This window comes from Hemiscyllium ocellatum, chromosome 14, assembly GCF_020745735.1.
Source record: "Hemiscyllium ocellatum isolate sHemOce1 chromosome 14, sHemOce1.pat.X.cur, whole genome shotgun sequence".
NCBI classification, from domain to species: Eukaryota; Metazoa; Chordata; class Chondrichthyes; order Orectolobiformes; family Hemiscylliidae; genus Hemiscyllium; species Hemiscyllium ocellatum.
Window position 1 is genome coordinate 79,859,670 of NC_083414.1, and position 14,055 is coordinate 79,873,724.

The following is a 14,055-nucleotide window of genomic DNA, read 5'->3' on the forward strand; positions in this document are numbered from 1 at the left end:
CCTCCCCACCCTCTTCCTCTCACCCCTCCTCCCTCCCTTCCTCCCCTCCCTACCTGCCTTCTCTCGCCCTCTCTCTCCCTCTCGCCCTCCACTCAATCCCCTCCCTCACCCACCCCTCTCTCGCCCTACCCTCCCTCACACTCCCCTCTCTCGCCCTTCCTCTCCCTTTCTTCATCCCCTCCCTCGCTCCCCTCTCTCTCTCTCACCTCCCTTCCCTCTCTCTCCGTCTCGGCCTCCCCGCCTTTCCTCCCCTCCCTTGCCATCCCTTCTCACCTTTCCCTCTCTCGCACTTACCCCTTGCCCTCTGTCCTCTCGCCCTACCCTCTCTCACCCTATCTCTCACTTTCCCGCCTCTTCTCCCTGCTCCTTCACTCTCTCCACTTTCTCTCAATTTCAACCGCCCTCAATCGGTGTCTCTCTCTGCCCAAGTCCCTCCGTTTCTCAATGACTGAATCTCTCTCCCTCCTGTCCCTCCCTCCCTCTCTCTCAGACATACTCTTTCTCCCTGCTCCTTCCCTCTCCCTCTGACCCCGAGACTGGAGGTGGGGTGTGGTTGGTCGTGAGGCAGCATCTGGTGGGAGGGGTGGGAGTGCGATGGGGTAGAGATGGAACTGCTGAAGGGAGGCAGAGATGTGCAGGACAGAGAGTGTGAGGGTGAGGGGAAAGTGAAGAGTGGAGGCAGGTGGAGAAACTGGGGTTGGGGTGGTTGGTGTGAGAGGGAGAACGAGGGAGAGTGAAAGTGGGATGTTGTGAGAAAGAGTGAGTGTGCAGGGAGAAAGAGGGAGAAATGTAGAGTAAGAGTGGGGAGATGAAATCGAGATGCCAGGTTGGAAAGGGGGTACGGAGGGAACAGAGGGAGTTAACCCAGCTCCTGAGCCCAGGGCGCGGTGCCCTCCCCTTCCCTGAGGACCAGGACTCGGGGCTGAGTCTGTCTCTCACCAGCTCAGCTTCTCCAACACAAAGACACACAACAACATCAGTCACTCTGCTGCTCGGCACGCTTCAATCAGCATTTTTATTGTTTACAAATGGAAGGGATGGATGCAGTTAGTGGGATGGTGCCTTTTCTCACTGGCCCCTGAGTTGTGAGAAACATTGAAATGTTTCCCTGTAATCCCCCTGTGGGTTAAGGATGGACAAACCAGCGCTCCCCTCAGTCTGTTACCATAGCGACAGGCTGCTCCATCGCTGAAACACTGAACTGAAATGAGAAAATCCCGGATGGAGTGATTAATGAGGAAATTTGATGGATGGATGGATTTGGGTGAAGGGATATTTCAGCACATTCTTCAGCTGCTGCCTGAACTTAGTCTGGGTCACGGCATAAATCGCGGTGTTTGTGCAGCAACTGAGGAGCTGCAGCATGAAGGCCAATTCCCGCACAAAGGCATCGAGAAACACAGAGAAATTCCCAATATACCACATCCGGTACCATATAGAATACAGCATGAACGTTGACCATAATAGGATGAAATTGGCCGAGATCACAAACAGTAAAATGATGGATTTTTTTCTGTTTCTCATTTCAGTGTCAGACTGAGCGTCCCCATTGGTGTGAGCGCGGAGTCTCCTGCGGGCTCTGCTGGTTACTAAAATGTGTCTGATGGTGAGAACATTGAGCAGCAGAATCAGGAGAAATGGGACACCCGGGGTTAGAATGTAGTGGAGGAACTCGATTGTGATCCAGACCCTGGAGAATAGAAAAGCGTCTGTTACAACACAAAACCTGGGGACATTCCCCAGCATATACCGAGGCGTGAGCATAAAATACCAGAAAATGTTCTTTAAACAGCTCAGCACAGTCACTGCTCCCAGAACCACAGCCGCCGTTTTCTCACTGCAATATTTACTTTTCAGCTTCTGGCAACAAATGGCCACAAACCGATCAAAGGTGAAAGTGACGGTGAACCAGACAGAGCAGTCAGTGGCTGCATAAAGCAGGACGGCGTGGATATTACACACGGGGACGGAGTCCTTCAGGAAATAAAATTGTTCCCGATAAACAATGGGAATGTGCCTCAGTATCAGGTCGAGGATAATGACCAGGAGATCCGCCGCTGCCATGGCCCCCAGGTAACGTCTGACACATGGAGACAATCCACAATCATTATAAAGCAGGACGTAGATGGTCACTACGTTAACTGTGAGGAAGGAAAACAAACCCATTATCCATCAGCCTGTAGGCAAAGGGACCCGTTTGATCGGGGACCCAGTGAGAATTTCAAATGTGTCCCTGTATTCAAGGATTTATTAAAATAATTGGAGCTGGAATAACAAATGGGAAGGTTGGAATTACTGACAAATATGTGACATAAACCACAAGAAACCCTCTCTCCCCAAACACACAGAGACACATCCGTCAGGACAGATGGTTTCTAGAACATTCTCACACACTCGATCACTCGAGGGCAGGCACAGATCACTCCTTCCTCATACGGAGGGTGGGAATGTTGCTGTCCTGAAGTATTCTCTCCCAGTTTCCTGAAGACAAACGGAATTTGGGAATTTCTGTATTTTGGTATAAATTGTGGTTGATCCTGTGTCGTGAAGAAATGTAAATGCAGGGAAAACGTATTCCCCCCTTTAATGCCTGAGTGGCCTTCGGAACAGTGTCTCCTTCTCCCTGGAACGGGATCTCTTCCCTGGGGACGTTATCGTTTGTTCAATTCACTGACGTCCGGCCGTTCACAAACAAACAACGTTCCGTGGAATGTCAGTTATAGAATGTCGGGGACAGAGTGATCCGGGGAACTCCTTGACCTGTCCATCTCCTTTCTCCAAGACCCACTCCACCACCATGATGTACTGTGCACAGGTTACATATCCATCCAGCACGGGGAGCTGCACTAACCACATCATTGTATTATCTATAAACCTCAGCCAGACAGTCTGACCAGCACAGAGACCTGTGCAGTGATCACCCGTGAATTAATCTGTAACCCAGGAGCAGTTACCCTCCCAGCATGTAGGACTGTGTACCCCACCCCAGTGCATTGCTCAGTAACACTGTGTTAGATCCCTGCCCAGTGTGCGGAAACATGCAGCCCATGCTGGAAATGACATAATGTGCAGCTCCCATCCATTTGCAGATCCATATCTCTGTTGTGCCACGACAAGAGGATACTGTGGTTGTGAACGTCACTTCCAGAGAGAGATAGCTGGGGAATCAGTTTAAATATCATGGCATGAGAGTGATTTGGGAAGTAGGCAGAGAGGGGGTTACTGACAGACAGTGTCATGGACCGATGTGTTCCCAGGTCTCAGAATGCTGAAATGGAGACACTTCGATAGCATCCTGTAATATGAGCCAGTCTTCCCAGGAAAGATGGGAAAATGGGAGATTGGTGTGAGGTGAAATGATGGAGAGTTTTGGATGAATATTTGTTCTATAGCTTTGTAAATGGGATTGTCTTCAAAAGAGTCCAATGCTCATTGGGCAGATTCTGACAATAATTTCTCTCAGTGCCATTTGCATTGAGTGTGACAGAGGGATCATCCGCACGAGGCTGTGCTAGTTTCCTGGTGCTATCGTATTGAACTCACCTCATTAACTACCCACCCCACCCCATGGTGTCCCTCTCATTCAATACCAGCCCGATTCTCCCACCCATCATGGCTGGAGGGACTCACCATCGCCAAGGTGCCCCTGGGTATTCTGTGATCGCTGGGAATGGTGTCACCGAGGTCGTGGTGGATGGGCTAGTACAGAGGGGGACCATTCTCTTCCCAGAGAGGGCCACACCACCAGACCCACCGAGCATTGTATGAGCTCCCCACCCAACTCAGTGCAGTATCTGCGGTCTGAAGAAATATCCAGCAATACAGGACAAGCATCAATAACCGTCACCACTCTATCAGGATAAAGGTCACCATATTCTCTCTGCTCCCTCACACTTGCTGTATATCTGTTATGGCACCTTCCCCCGCACCCTGCCGCACTCTCTCGCCCCCTCTCTCTTCCGCGCTCTCTCCCTCTCTCTCCCTCTTTCTCTGCCTCTTTCTCACTCCCTCGCTCCACTTTACCCCTCACAATAATGGATACAACCCTGTGGACTGACTCCATCCGAACTCCTCCCCATGTTCCCCACCTACACCGGCACTAACAGCATGGCCACCCACTCCCACCCTCCCTTTCTCCCTCCCTTCTTCCCATTCCAGGAGAAACATCTCCTCAAACTGCTCTGCATTGATCCCCATCTACCAGCGTGTCACTGTCCTGTTAGAGTTCCACACTGTCCTCCCTAGACTATACAATCCTTGCAGGTTTGGTACCATTTACAAACATTGAGATTGTCATTGTGTCACAGTCCCCATGAAACAACTGAAATCCTGCCCCACACACAGGAGTGTGAGCAAGTGAAATACTGATATATTCCCTCGGACAGAGTCAAATAATGACAATCTGTCAATGGAGCAACAAAAATCCTGACATATACGAGACAGAGTAGATGAAATATTGACAAACCACAGATCAAGAGAAATCCGGATAGGTTACACTTATCGATATTCACCAGGGTAAAATGGGATGAAGGTGAAAGTGTGTACTGTACCTTTAAGCGAGGGTGAATGCTGCTCTGAACTGAGAGCTGAGAAGTACCTGTGATATGAGAGGATGGCAGACCCAGAAACAGTAGATTACTGTAGAGCTGGAGTCGGGTTATAATCAGTTAAGAGATAGAGGGTCTCTTTCAGTTCACTTTCAGTGTTAAACAACACATTGTTGTTTGTATTTAAACAGTGGAATTTGGGAGTTCTCTGTCACTCATATTTTAACAGTCTACGAGGCGAATTGAGCATTTATTTATGTTTAGTTTAAATTACAAGATGGGATCTATGCCGTGTGCTAACAATTGCTGTGTGTGTATCTGTGTGGGGCAGGTGTGGCAGTCTCTGTGGTGCTTAAAGTGATGCAATACCACCCACTGCTGGCCTCCCCACGCCACTGCACAGGCATTGGTAGAGGGTGAAAACCAACAGGGATTCATTCAGAGAGGGGGAGGGAGAGGGCAGCTGCTCACAGCACCATCCAAACTGATGTCTTATCCATGTACTGATCTAAATGTCCTTTAAACGTTGTAACTGTCCTGTTTTCACCACTTGCTCTGCAAGTTCATTCCACACACAAGCCAGCTTCTGTCTAAAATAATTACCTCTCCTGACTTTGTAAATCTTTTTTCCTCGCACCTTAAAATATCCCTCAGTTTTGAATCCCCAACTCTAGGGAAAAGACATCAGCCCTTCAGCTTATCTGTACCCCTCATTATTTTATAAACCTCTGTAAAATTACCCCTCCATCTCATACACTCCAGTGAAAAATGTTCCAGCCTATTCAGCCTCTACTTATTGCTCAATCCCTCCTTTCCCAGCAACATCCAAGTTAAACTCTTCTGAACCCTCTCCAGCTTAATAATATCAAGGTCAATAATATCAAAGTGAATAGTCAATGTATTTTATAAGGGTAGTGGAGACCAAAACTAGAGGACATAGTTGTAAGGTAAGAGGGAAACATTTAAAAGTGACCTCAGGGGCAGCTGTTTCACCCAGAGTGTGGTGTGCCTATGGAATGAGTGGGCAGGATGTCCAGACTGGACACAGTATTCCAGAAGAGGTCTCACCAATGTCCTGTACAACCACAACATGACGTCCCAATTCCGATACTCAAAGTTCTGACCGTTGAATACAAGTGTGTTAAACACCTTCTTAATCACATTATCTATATGAGATACAATTTTCAAATAATTATACCTGATGGCCGAGGTCTCTGTTCTACAACACTGCCAAGGGCCCTACGTTTAATTGTATAGGTCCTGCTCTTGTTGGATTTACCAAATCCAATGACTCGCATTAATCCAAACTAAAATCCATCTGCCACGCCTCGGCCAGTGAGTGATATTACCACCTCCTCACCTTCCCCGTTTAATTTAAAAATGCCCCCACCCCCCTCTCCAGGAGGCCTGCACACTCCGGCCTTGATTTTCACAAAGACCCTGAGCTTGGGTTGCCTTGTGTGGTAAGAGGGAGGAGGGACGGATTGCAGACACAGTCAGTGGGGAGGAGAGGCTGGACAGTAATCAGCGGCCTGGTATCATTTCATGGTTTTAGGCAGAGGGCAGACATACGTGAGATTTGGTTTATACTGATTGGTGTTTTGGGACCAGAAATTATGGTCTTTCTCCGTGTGTGGTGTTCAGTAATAAATATCTATTTGAGACCCTTCATTGGGCAGAGTGTTTCTGCAGGATTTCTTTCCCTAATATTGCAGACTACAGATAATAGCGATTAAAGATGTTCATAGTTAATTTCGATATTGCATTTGCTTCACAAAACAAAATGTTTTGTGTAGTTCAGTAATGGTAACCTGATTATAATAAATCCACACCGAACTGAACGCTGCCCCTTAAAATGTGACCCAAAATCTGGGTATAGTAGTGTAGTGGGTAGTGTCCCTGTCTCTGAGCCATGGTTCTGGGTTTGATTCCAATTCCTGAAATTGTTTGGTAGTGTTCCTAGCTCTGGCCCAGAAGGTGTGGATTCATGTCCTGCCTGTTGCAGAGGTATGTCACAGCATGTCATAACAGGCTGATGGACAAACACACAGGAGAATAATGTTACAGCTTTATGGGTATTGCCGAGTGGTGCTCGTGTCCCTACCTCCGGGTACAAAGGTCGAGGCGTAAATCCCACAGAAGTGTCTCCCAATATATCTGAACAAACTGATTAAACTGGTTTTAGAATTGTGACTTGATGGAGAAAGAACAGGTGTCGGTGTTGAATTTCAGCATTTCGGCCCGGGATTATTCAAAGTACAGCCATTCGTGTTGATTGGAGTCACATTTCGCAGCAGTAAAGATTTATAAAATCAGAACGGTCATGGATAGGGTTTGTAGTCAAGGTTTTTCCCCTTGGGGGCGTCCAAAACTTGAGGACATTGGTGGAAAGTGAGAGGGGAAAGATTTTGAAGAAGCCTAAGGGGCACCTTTTCACACAGAAGGTGGTGTGCGTATGGAATGAGCTGCCAGAGGAAGTAGTGGAAGCTGGTACAACTACATCACGTAAAAGGCATCTGGATGCTGACAGACCTGCCGAGCTTTTCCAGCAATGTCTGTTTATGTTAAAAGAAAACATTTATTTTAACACAGGTATCTGTGTTAGCTGTCTGGATACAGAATTGGCTGGCCAGCAGAAGACAGTGAGTGGTAGTGGAAGGAAAATATTCTGCCTGGAAGTCTGTGGTGAATGGTGTTCCACAGGGCTCTGTCCTTGGGCCTCTACTGTTTGTAATTGTTTTAATGACTTGGATGAGGGGATTGAAGAATGAATCAGAAAGTTTGCAGATGACACGAAGGTTGGAGGTGTCGTTGACAGCATAGAGGGCTGTTGTCGGCTGCAGCGGGACTTTGGCAGGATGCAGAGATGGGCTGAGAGGTGGCAGATGGAGTTCAACCTGAATAAATGCGAGGTGATGCATTTTGGAAGGTCGAATTTGAAAGCTGAATACAGGATTAAGGATAGGATTGTTGGCAGTGTGAAGGAACAGAGAGATCTTGGTGTGCAGGTACATAGATCCCTTAAACTGGCCACCCAAGTATACAGGGTTGTTAAGAAAGCATATGGTGTTTTGGCTTTGATTAACAGGGGGATTGAGTTTAAGAATCGTGACATCTTGTTGCAGTTCTATGAAACTTTGGTTTGAACGCACTTGGAGCACTGTGTCCAGGTCTGGTCGCCCTATTACAGGAAAGACGTGAATGCTTTGGAGAGGGTTCAGTGGAGGTTTACCAGGATGCTGCATGGAATGGAGGGCTTATGTTATGAAGAGAGGTTGACTGATCTCGGACTTTTTTTCATTGGAGCAAAGGAGGAGGATAGGGAACCTAATTAAGGTATTAAAGATTATGAGAGGCATAGATAGAGTTGATAGCCAGAGACTATTTCTCAGGGCAGAAATAGCTAACTCGAAGGATCATAGTTTTAAGCTGGTTGGAGGAAAGTCTAGAGGGGATGTCAGAGTCGGGTCCTTTACACAGAGAGTTGTGAGAGGATGGAATGCATTGCCAGCAGCAGCTGTGGAAGCAAGGTCATTGGGGATATTTAAGAGACTGCTGGATATGCATATGGTCACAGAAATTTGAGAGTGCATGCATGAGAATCAATGGTCAGCACAACATGGTGGGATGAAGGGCCAGTTCTCTGCTGGACTGTTCTTTGTTCCATGTTCTATGTATTCTGAATACATTAAACATTTTATTTTTTAATGACGCAGGGCCATATAAACATATCTTCAAATCAACCGAGACCATTTTCTGCTCAGGGTATGGCTCTGTGTATGACAGCGGCAATGATGCACCGACATGGAACAGGGAATGTGATGGAGACATAGGTTGGACAATGTACAAGGAGACCTCACATGGTCCACTTTGGGAAAGGATGACATTCCTGTGTGATTCAGCTCAGAGAGGGAGGAAATGTCATCTGCCCGGGAAGAAACGGCCTATTGCACTCTCTCTCCTTCATTATTCCTCATCACAGGAACGTGTGTGAGCTCAAACAAAAATCTACTGTCATCGTTACCATTCTTATTTTTATAAATTCCCTGCAGTGTGGAAACAAACCCTTCGGCCCAACAAGTCCACACCAACCTTCCAAAGAGTAACCTTCCCATGCCCTTACAGTTACCACTGACTCGTGCACCTAAAGGAGAAATCGCTGAACACTATCGACCATTTGACCAATCCACTTGAATTATACAGCTTTGGACTGTGGGAGGAAACGGGAGCATCCATCAGAAGCTCACACAGACAAGGGGAGAAGATCCAAACTCCACGCAGATGGTCGTCCGAGGCTGGAATTGAACTCATACCCCTGATGCTGTGATGGAACAGTGCGAACTACTGATCCACTGTGCTAACCTGGGACCTCCTGCCAGCCTAATGCAAAGGGAATTCAGCCAAATCCAACTCTCCCAGGATAAAATCCCATTGCTAGCAGCTGTGTGAGTAGAATATCTTCAGACGCAGAATAACATTTTGGACAATCTCTCAATTTTTCCTTTTGTCATGAGTTACACTAATATTTGAACAAGGTTCTTTCAACATGAAATCTCAGAGGTTTTGTTTAGTGTGTGTGTGTGTGTGTGTGTGTGTGTGTGTGTGTGTGTGTGTGTGTGTGTGTGTGTGTGTGTGTGTGTGTGTGTGTGTGTGTGTGTGTGTTTAGAAAGGGAAGTATCGTCAGCATTCCATCATAGTTGGAGTAACATTGCTCTGGATCATAAACTTACTATTTGAGCAGATTAAATAAACTAGCCTGACTTGTTCCTAAAATTGACACTGACCCAGTCTGAGACCGATATCATCGGCCATATCACCGACCTGGTTACATTTAACATTTGTTGTGAGCAGTAGAGGAGTGGGACTAGTAAAGGGACCGGTGAGCCTGATGTCAATGGTGGGTGAGGTGTTGGAGGGGAAACTGAGGGATAGCATTTACAAACATTTGGGAATGTAAGGACTGTTCGGGGTAGACACCGTGGCTTTCTGCATGGGAAATCATGTCTCATTAATTTGGTTGAGTTTTATGAAGAGGTGACAAAGAAGATTGATGAAGGTAGTTTGGTAGATATTCTCAATATGGACCTCAGCAAGGTGTTCATAACATTCTGATTGATAGGCAGATTAGTAAGGTTCGGTCACATGGGATACAGAGGAAGCTAATCACAATTGGCTTGAAGGAAGAGGGGTATTTTTCAGACTGGAGGCTTGTGAGCAGAAATTATACACTTAATGGTAAGGGCCTGGTGAGTGTTGTGAAACAAATGGACATAGGGCTGCAGGTACATTGTTCCTTGAAAGTGAAGTTGAATGCAGACAGTGCGGTACAGAACACATTTTACACATTTGCCTAAATCAGTTAGAGCATTGAGTATCGGAGTTGCGGTGGTATGTTGCATCTGTACAGGATGTTGGTGAGGCCACTTTAAAAATACAGCGTACAACTCGGTTTTCTGCAGAAAAGATTTACACAGATGTCCCAGGATTGGAGGTTTGAGCTTCAGGGAGAGGTTGATTAGTTTGAGGTGTTTCCACCTGGAGTGTCAGAGCTTGAAGGGTGACATTATAGAGGTTTATAAAATCATCAGGGACATAGATATTCTGAACAGATATGTTCTGCTCCCCAGGGTAGGGGAGTCCAGAACAAGAGTGCATAGGTTGAAGCGGGGAGGACGAATGACTTAGAAGGGACCTGAAGGTAAATGTTTCACACCGAGAGTGATGTGTGTACAGAAAGTGCTGCCAGTGGAAGTGTTGAAGGCGGTTACAATCGCACATTTAAAAAGTATCTGAAAGAGGAGGGATGATGGCCAAACGCTGGTAAATGAGACTGGATCAGATATGATATCTGCTCGGAGTGAACAGATTGGACTAACGGGTCTGTTTCTGTTCTGCATGACACTGATTCTATAAGAGGGATGACAAAAAATTCTGCAAGTAATGTCCAAATCAGAATCCTCTTCACTGGAAGTTTATCGTGCCTCCATGTTCATATTGATTAAATGTTGCGTTAGTTAAATATTTGACAGAGAACTGAGTCATGGATAATGGGACACAGACAGGAAAGTGGGGCTGAGACCACAACCTGATCAGTCACAATCTTAGTGCATGGTGGAGAAGGCTCAAAGTATCTAATGACTCACTCCTATCCCTCAATCCCGTGTTACTGTGTTCCATTCAGCCCATTAAACCTGTTAGGCAGGAGCATTTAGAGGCTACTTACTTCTATAACCTGGTGCACAGAAACAGAGGAGATCATTCGACCCTTTAAGGGTGTCCGACACCGTTTGAGGTGATTTGAGAAATGTAATTGTAAAACCCAGGCTGGGTATGAAAGAGGCCCCTCCTCTCTCTTTACAGAGCTTCCGCTCTCTGAAACTTGTGCTCTATTTGTTGGTCATGTTGTAGACCCAAATTCATTATGAATACAGCCCCTATACCTCACCCAGCGATGGCTCACAAAATCCTCTGGTCTCCCTGATGGCAACATTCAATAACAGAACATTCATGAAAATAACACCCACTAACTTTCCAATAACAGAATGTGAGAACATCAGACACAGGGGCAGGTCGTTCACTCCCCAAGCCTTCCTTGCCCTTCATTAAGATCATGACTGATCTGCTCTTGGTCTCAAATCCTCTTTCATAGCCAATTCTTCATCGCCATCAACTCTCTGACAGGTCAATACCCATCGACCTCCTCTTCAAATATTTTCAGTCATCTGGCTCCCCGAACGCTATTGAGAAGAGAAATCCTGACATTCAATCCCACCTGTTTGAAGTAAACCCTTCCTGCTCCTTTACCATGGCCTATTGATATGAACAAAAGAGGTTGACACAAGGTGTCAGGTAAAAATGACTGGCCCTGATATCAAAGCTTCTGTTGACTTCTGTTGACACCAAGGAGCTTAACAAATCTGATCTTAATGGGAATCAGAGAAAACTCTCCAGTGTTTGGTGTCAAACGTGGCACAAAGGAAGATGTTCATCATCACAGTCCTGGGTCACCTCTGTGGGAGATCCTCACGGTAGCTTCCTCTTCACAAACATCTTCAGCTGCTTCATCAATGTCTCCCTACTTTCACCCTCCCCACCATAAGATCCGATGTTGGGATGGTCACTGAGGATTCCACAATGTTCAGAATAATTTGACGCCCCTGTCAGCTTCTGAACTGGACTGTGTCCATGTGCAGCAAGACATGGACTCCATTGAGGATTGTGCTTTTAAAGAGTCCGTAACATTCATATAAAGGACTGTCTGACGCTGCACATTGCCTCAGTAAACTAAGAGATCATTCCGCACCTCACACTGTTTTCACAGGAATATGAGGAAGTCGTTCAGCCCATTGACACTATTGGAGAAGAACAGGGACAGCCCATTCAGTGCCTCCCACATATTACTCAGGAAGAGAGAGAGTGTCTAGTGTGATGGACCACACCAGAGCCCCTCGACAATATTTGAAGACAGTAGCCTAGACTCTAATGTTTTCTTATTTAAAGGAAATGTAAAGTGTCTGTCCCAGATGCAATGTGACTGGTCAAACTACCCGGTGTGAAACAAAACACCATTTATTTAAACTCTAAAGATGAAATAAAACCAAAGAAAGAGGAACTTAGAATAAAATAATTCTGTGGGCAACTTTACAAAATAATAGATCTAGGACCTTTTACTAATGAACTAGTCCAACATGGGAAATTCCCATAAACACAGCCCTTGGCAAAAAGGAAAATGCAGGAATAGTAAACAGCATCAAGAGAAAATTCAGAGAGAGTAGCAGGCAGGAGACATCCACTGAAGCTTCCAACTCTGTGGAGACCCCAATAGTTTCTGATGTTGCTGAGAAACCAAAACCGAGAGATCCTAATCTGTGAGAGCTGACCACACCCATTCAGGGTGCATTAAAGTAAATCCAAGGCCTCCCTAGCTGTTTATTCAAGTGGTCTTAACTAGCCAGCTTGGTAACGGTCGTTCAATCTCTCTCTTAAAAGAAACCAGGACTAAAATAACCTCTTAAAGCTGCAGCATCATCACACTTGTCAGTACATCGAGCTGTCAAGCAGGTACCAGTGGTAACCCAGTCAGGCCCGTGGCCCTGTCCAATCAGACGAGGAAGAAGCCAATCAGACCCTTGAGTCACTTACACAGGAACAGTAGGAGGCCATTCCCACCTCAATGCACTTACAAGGGGCAGAATGAGGTAATTGATGCTGATTCCTGATGAATGTCGTATGTCCAAAACATCGATTCTCCTGCTTCTCGGATGCTGCCTGACCCACTGTACTTTTTCAACAATCGACACTCTATTCTGATCTCCAGCATCGGCAGTCTTCAGTGTCTCCAGATTGATGCTGTAACATGATGAACAAACGGAGCAGGACAGACTGTTCCACGTTGTTCCAGGTGGCTCCTTTGCTTATAGTGGTGAGGAGGGAAGCCATATATCTTGTGTGAAGTCTCAAGAAGGCACCTTTCATCTCCGAGAAGCCAGCCTGGTGTTCTCTATGTAGGGTGGAAGCTGGTGGGAATGTCTACCTGTTTCAGATGGAAGGTATTGTGGCTGCTGTTGGGGATTGTGAGCAACATGACGTTCAGTACGGGTTCACACGCCGACTGCACAATAACGTGGGAAGAGTTAATTTAGGCATATAAACTATTAGGAAAGTCACGTTAGACTGATGAATGGACTCTTTAAGTTCAAATAATGCTGATCATGTTCATGTTGATCTTGTCTAGTGCATGTCCTGTTCAGTGTAACCTGTATGCCTTACTCTGTCCAAGTCTATTTCCACCCTATGACCTGCCTGACCATGTTTACTATGATCTGCCTCCACTGCTCATAAATAAAGTGTTTCCCTGTACTGAGGTACACGTGACAATAAATCACATCAATTAATCCTGGGTAAAGTATGGAATTTCTCTCCCTATCAATGCATCTTTTCGAAGTAAGTGATCGCTGCCACTCCTCGTGTTTCAGCATCACCATTTCTTCGTCTCTCACAGCTCTGCAGATTAAACACTCAGCTTCTTCACTCTATCCTCGCGATACCATCACCCGTGTCTGTGGTAAGGAGATCATTCCTTACAAAGGAGATCAAATCTGTAGAGAGTGCCCCAAATACTCTCTCAGCAATAGCAGGAAGATAGTTTTACTTATGGACTCGAAATTCCTTACAATGAAGGACAGAATATCATTGTCTGCACCCATTACTTACAGAGGGTTTGATTCGGAGCAGTCAACATAGACTTATGAGTGGGAGATCATGCTTCCCAAATTTGTTAGAGTTCTTTAATGAAGTGACTAGGAAGGTTGACGAGGACAGAGCGGTAGAAGTAGTCTCCATGGATATCAGTAAGGTCTTTGATAAGGTTCCACATGGCAAGCTGCTCTGGAAGGTTACATCACGTGGAATGCTGGGGGAACTGGCCAATTGGATACACAGTTGGCTTGATGGTAGGAAGCAGAGGGTTTAGCGGAAGGATGCTTGTCAGACTGGAGGCTGGGTCCAT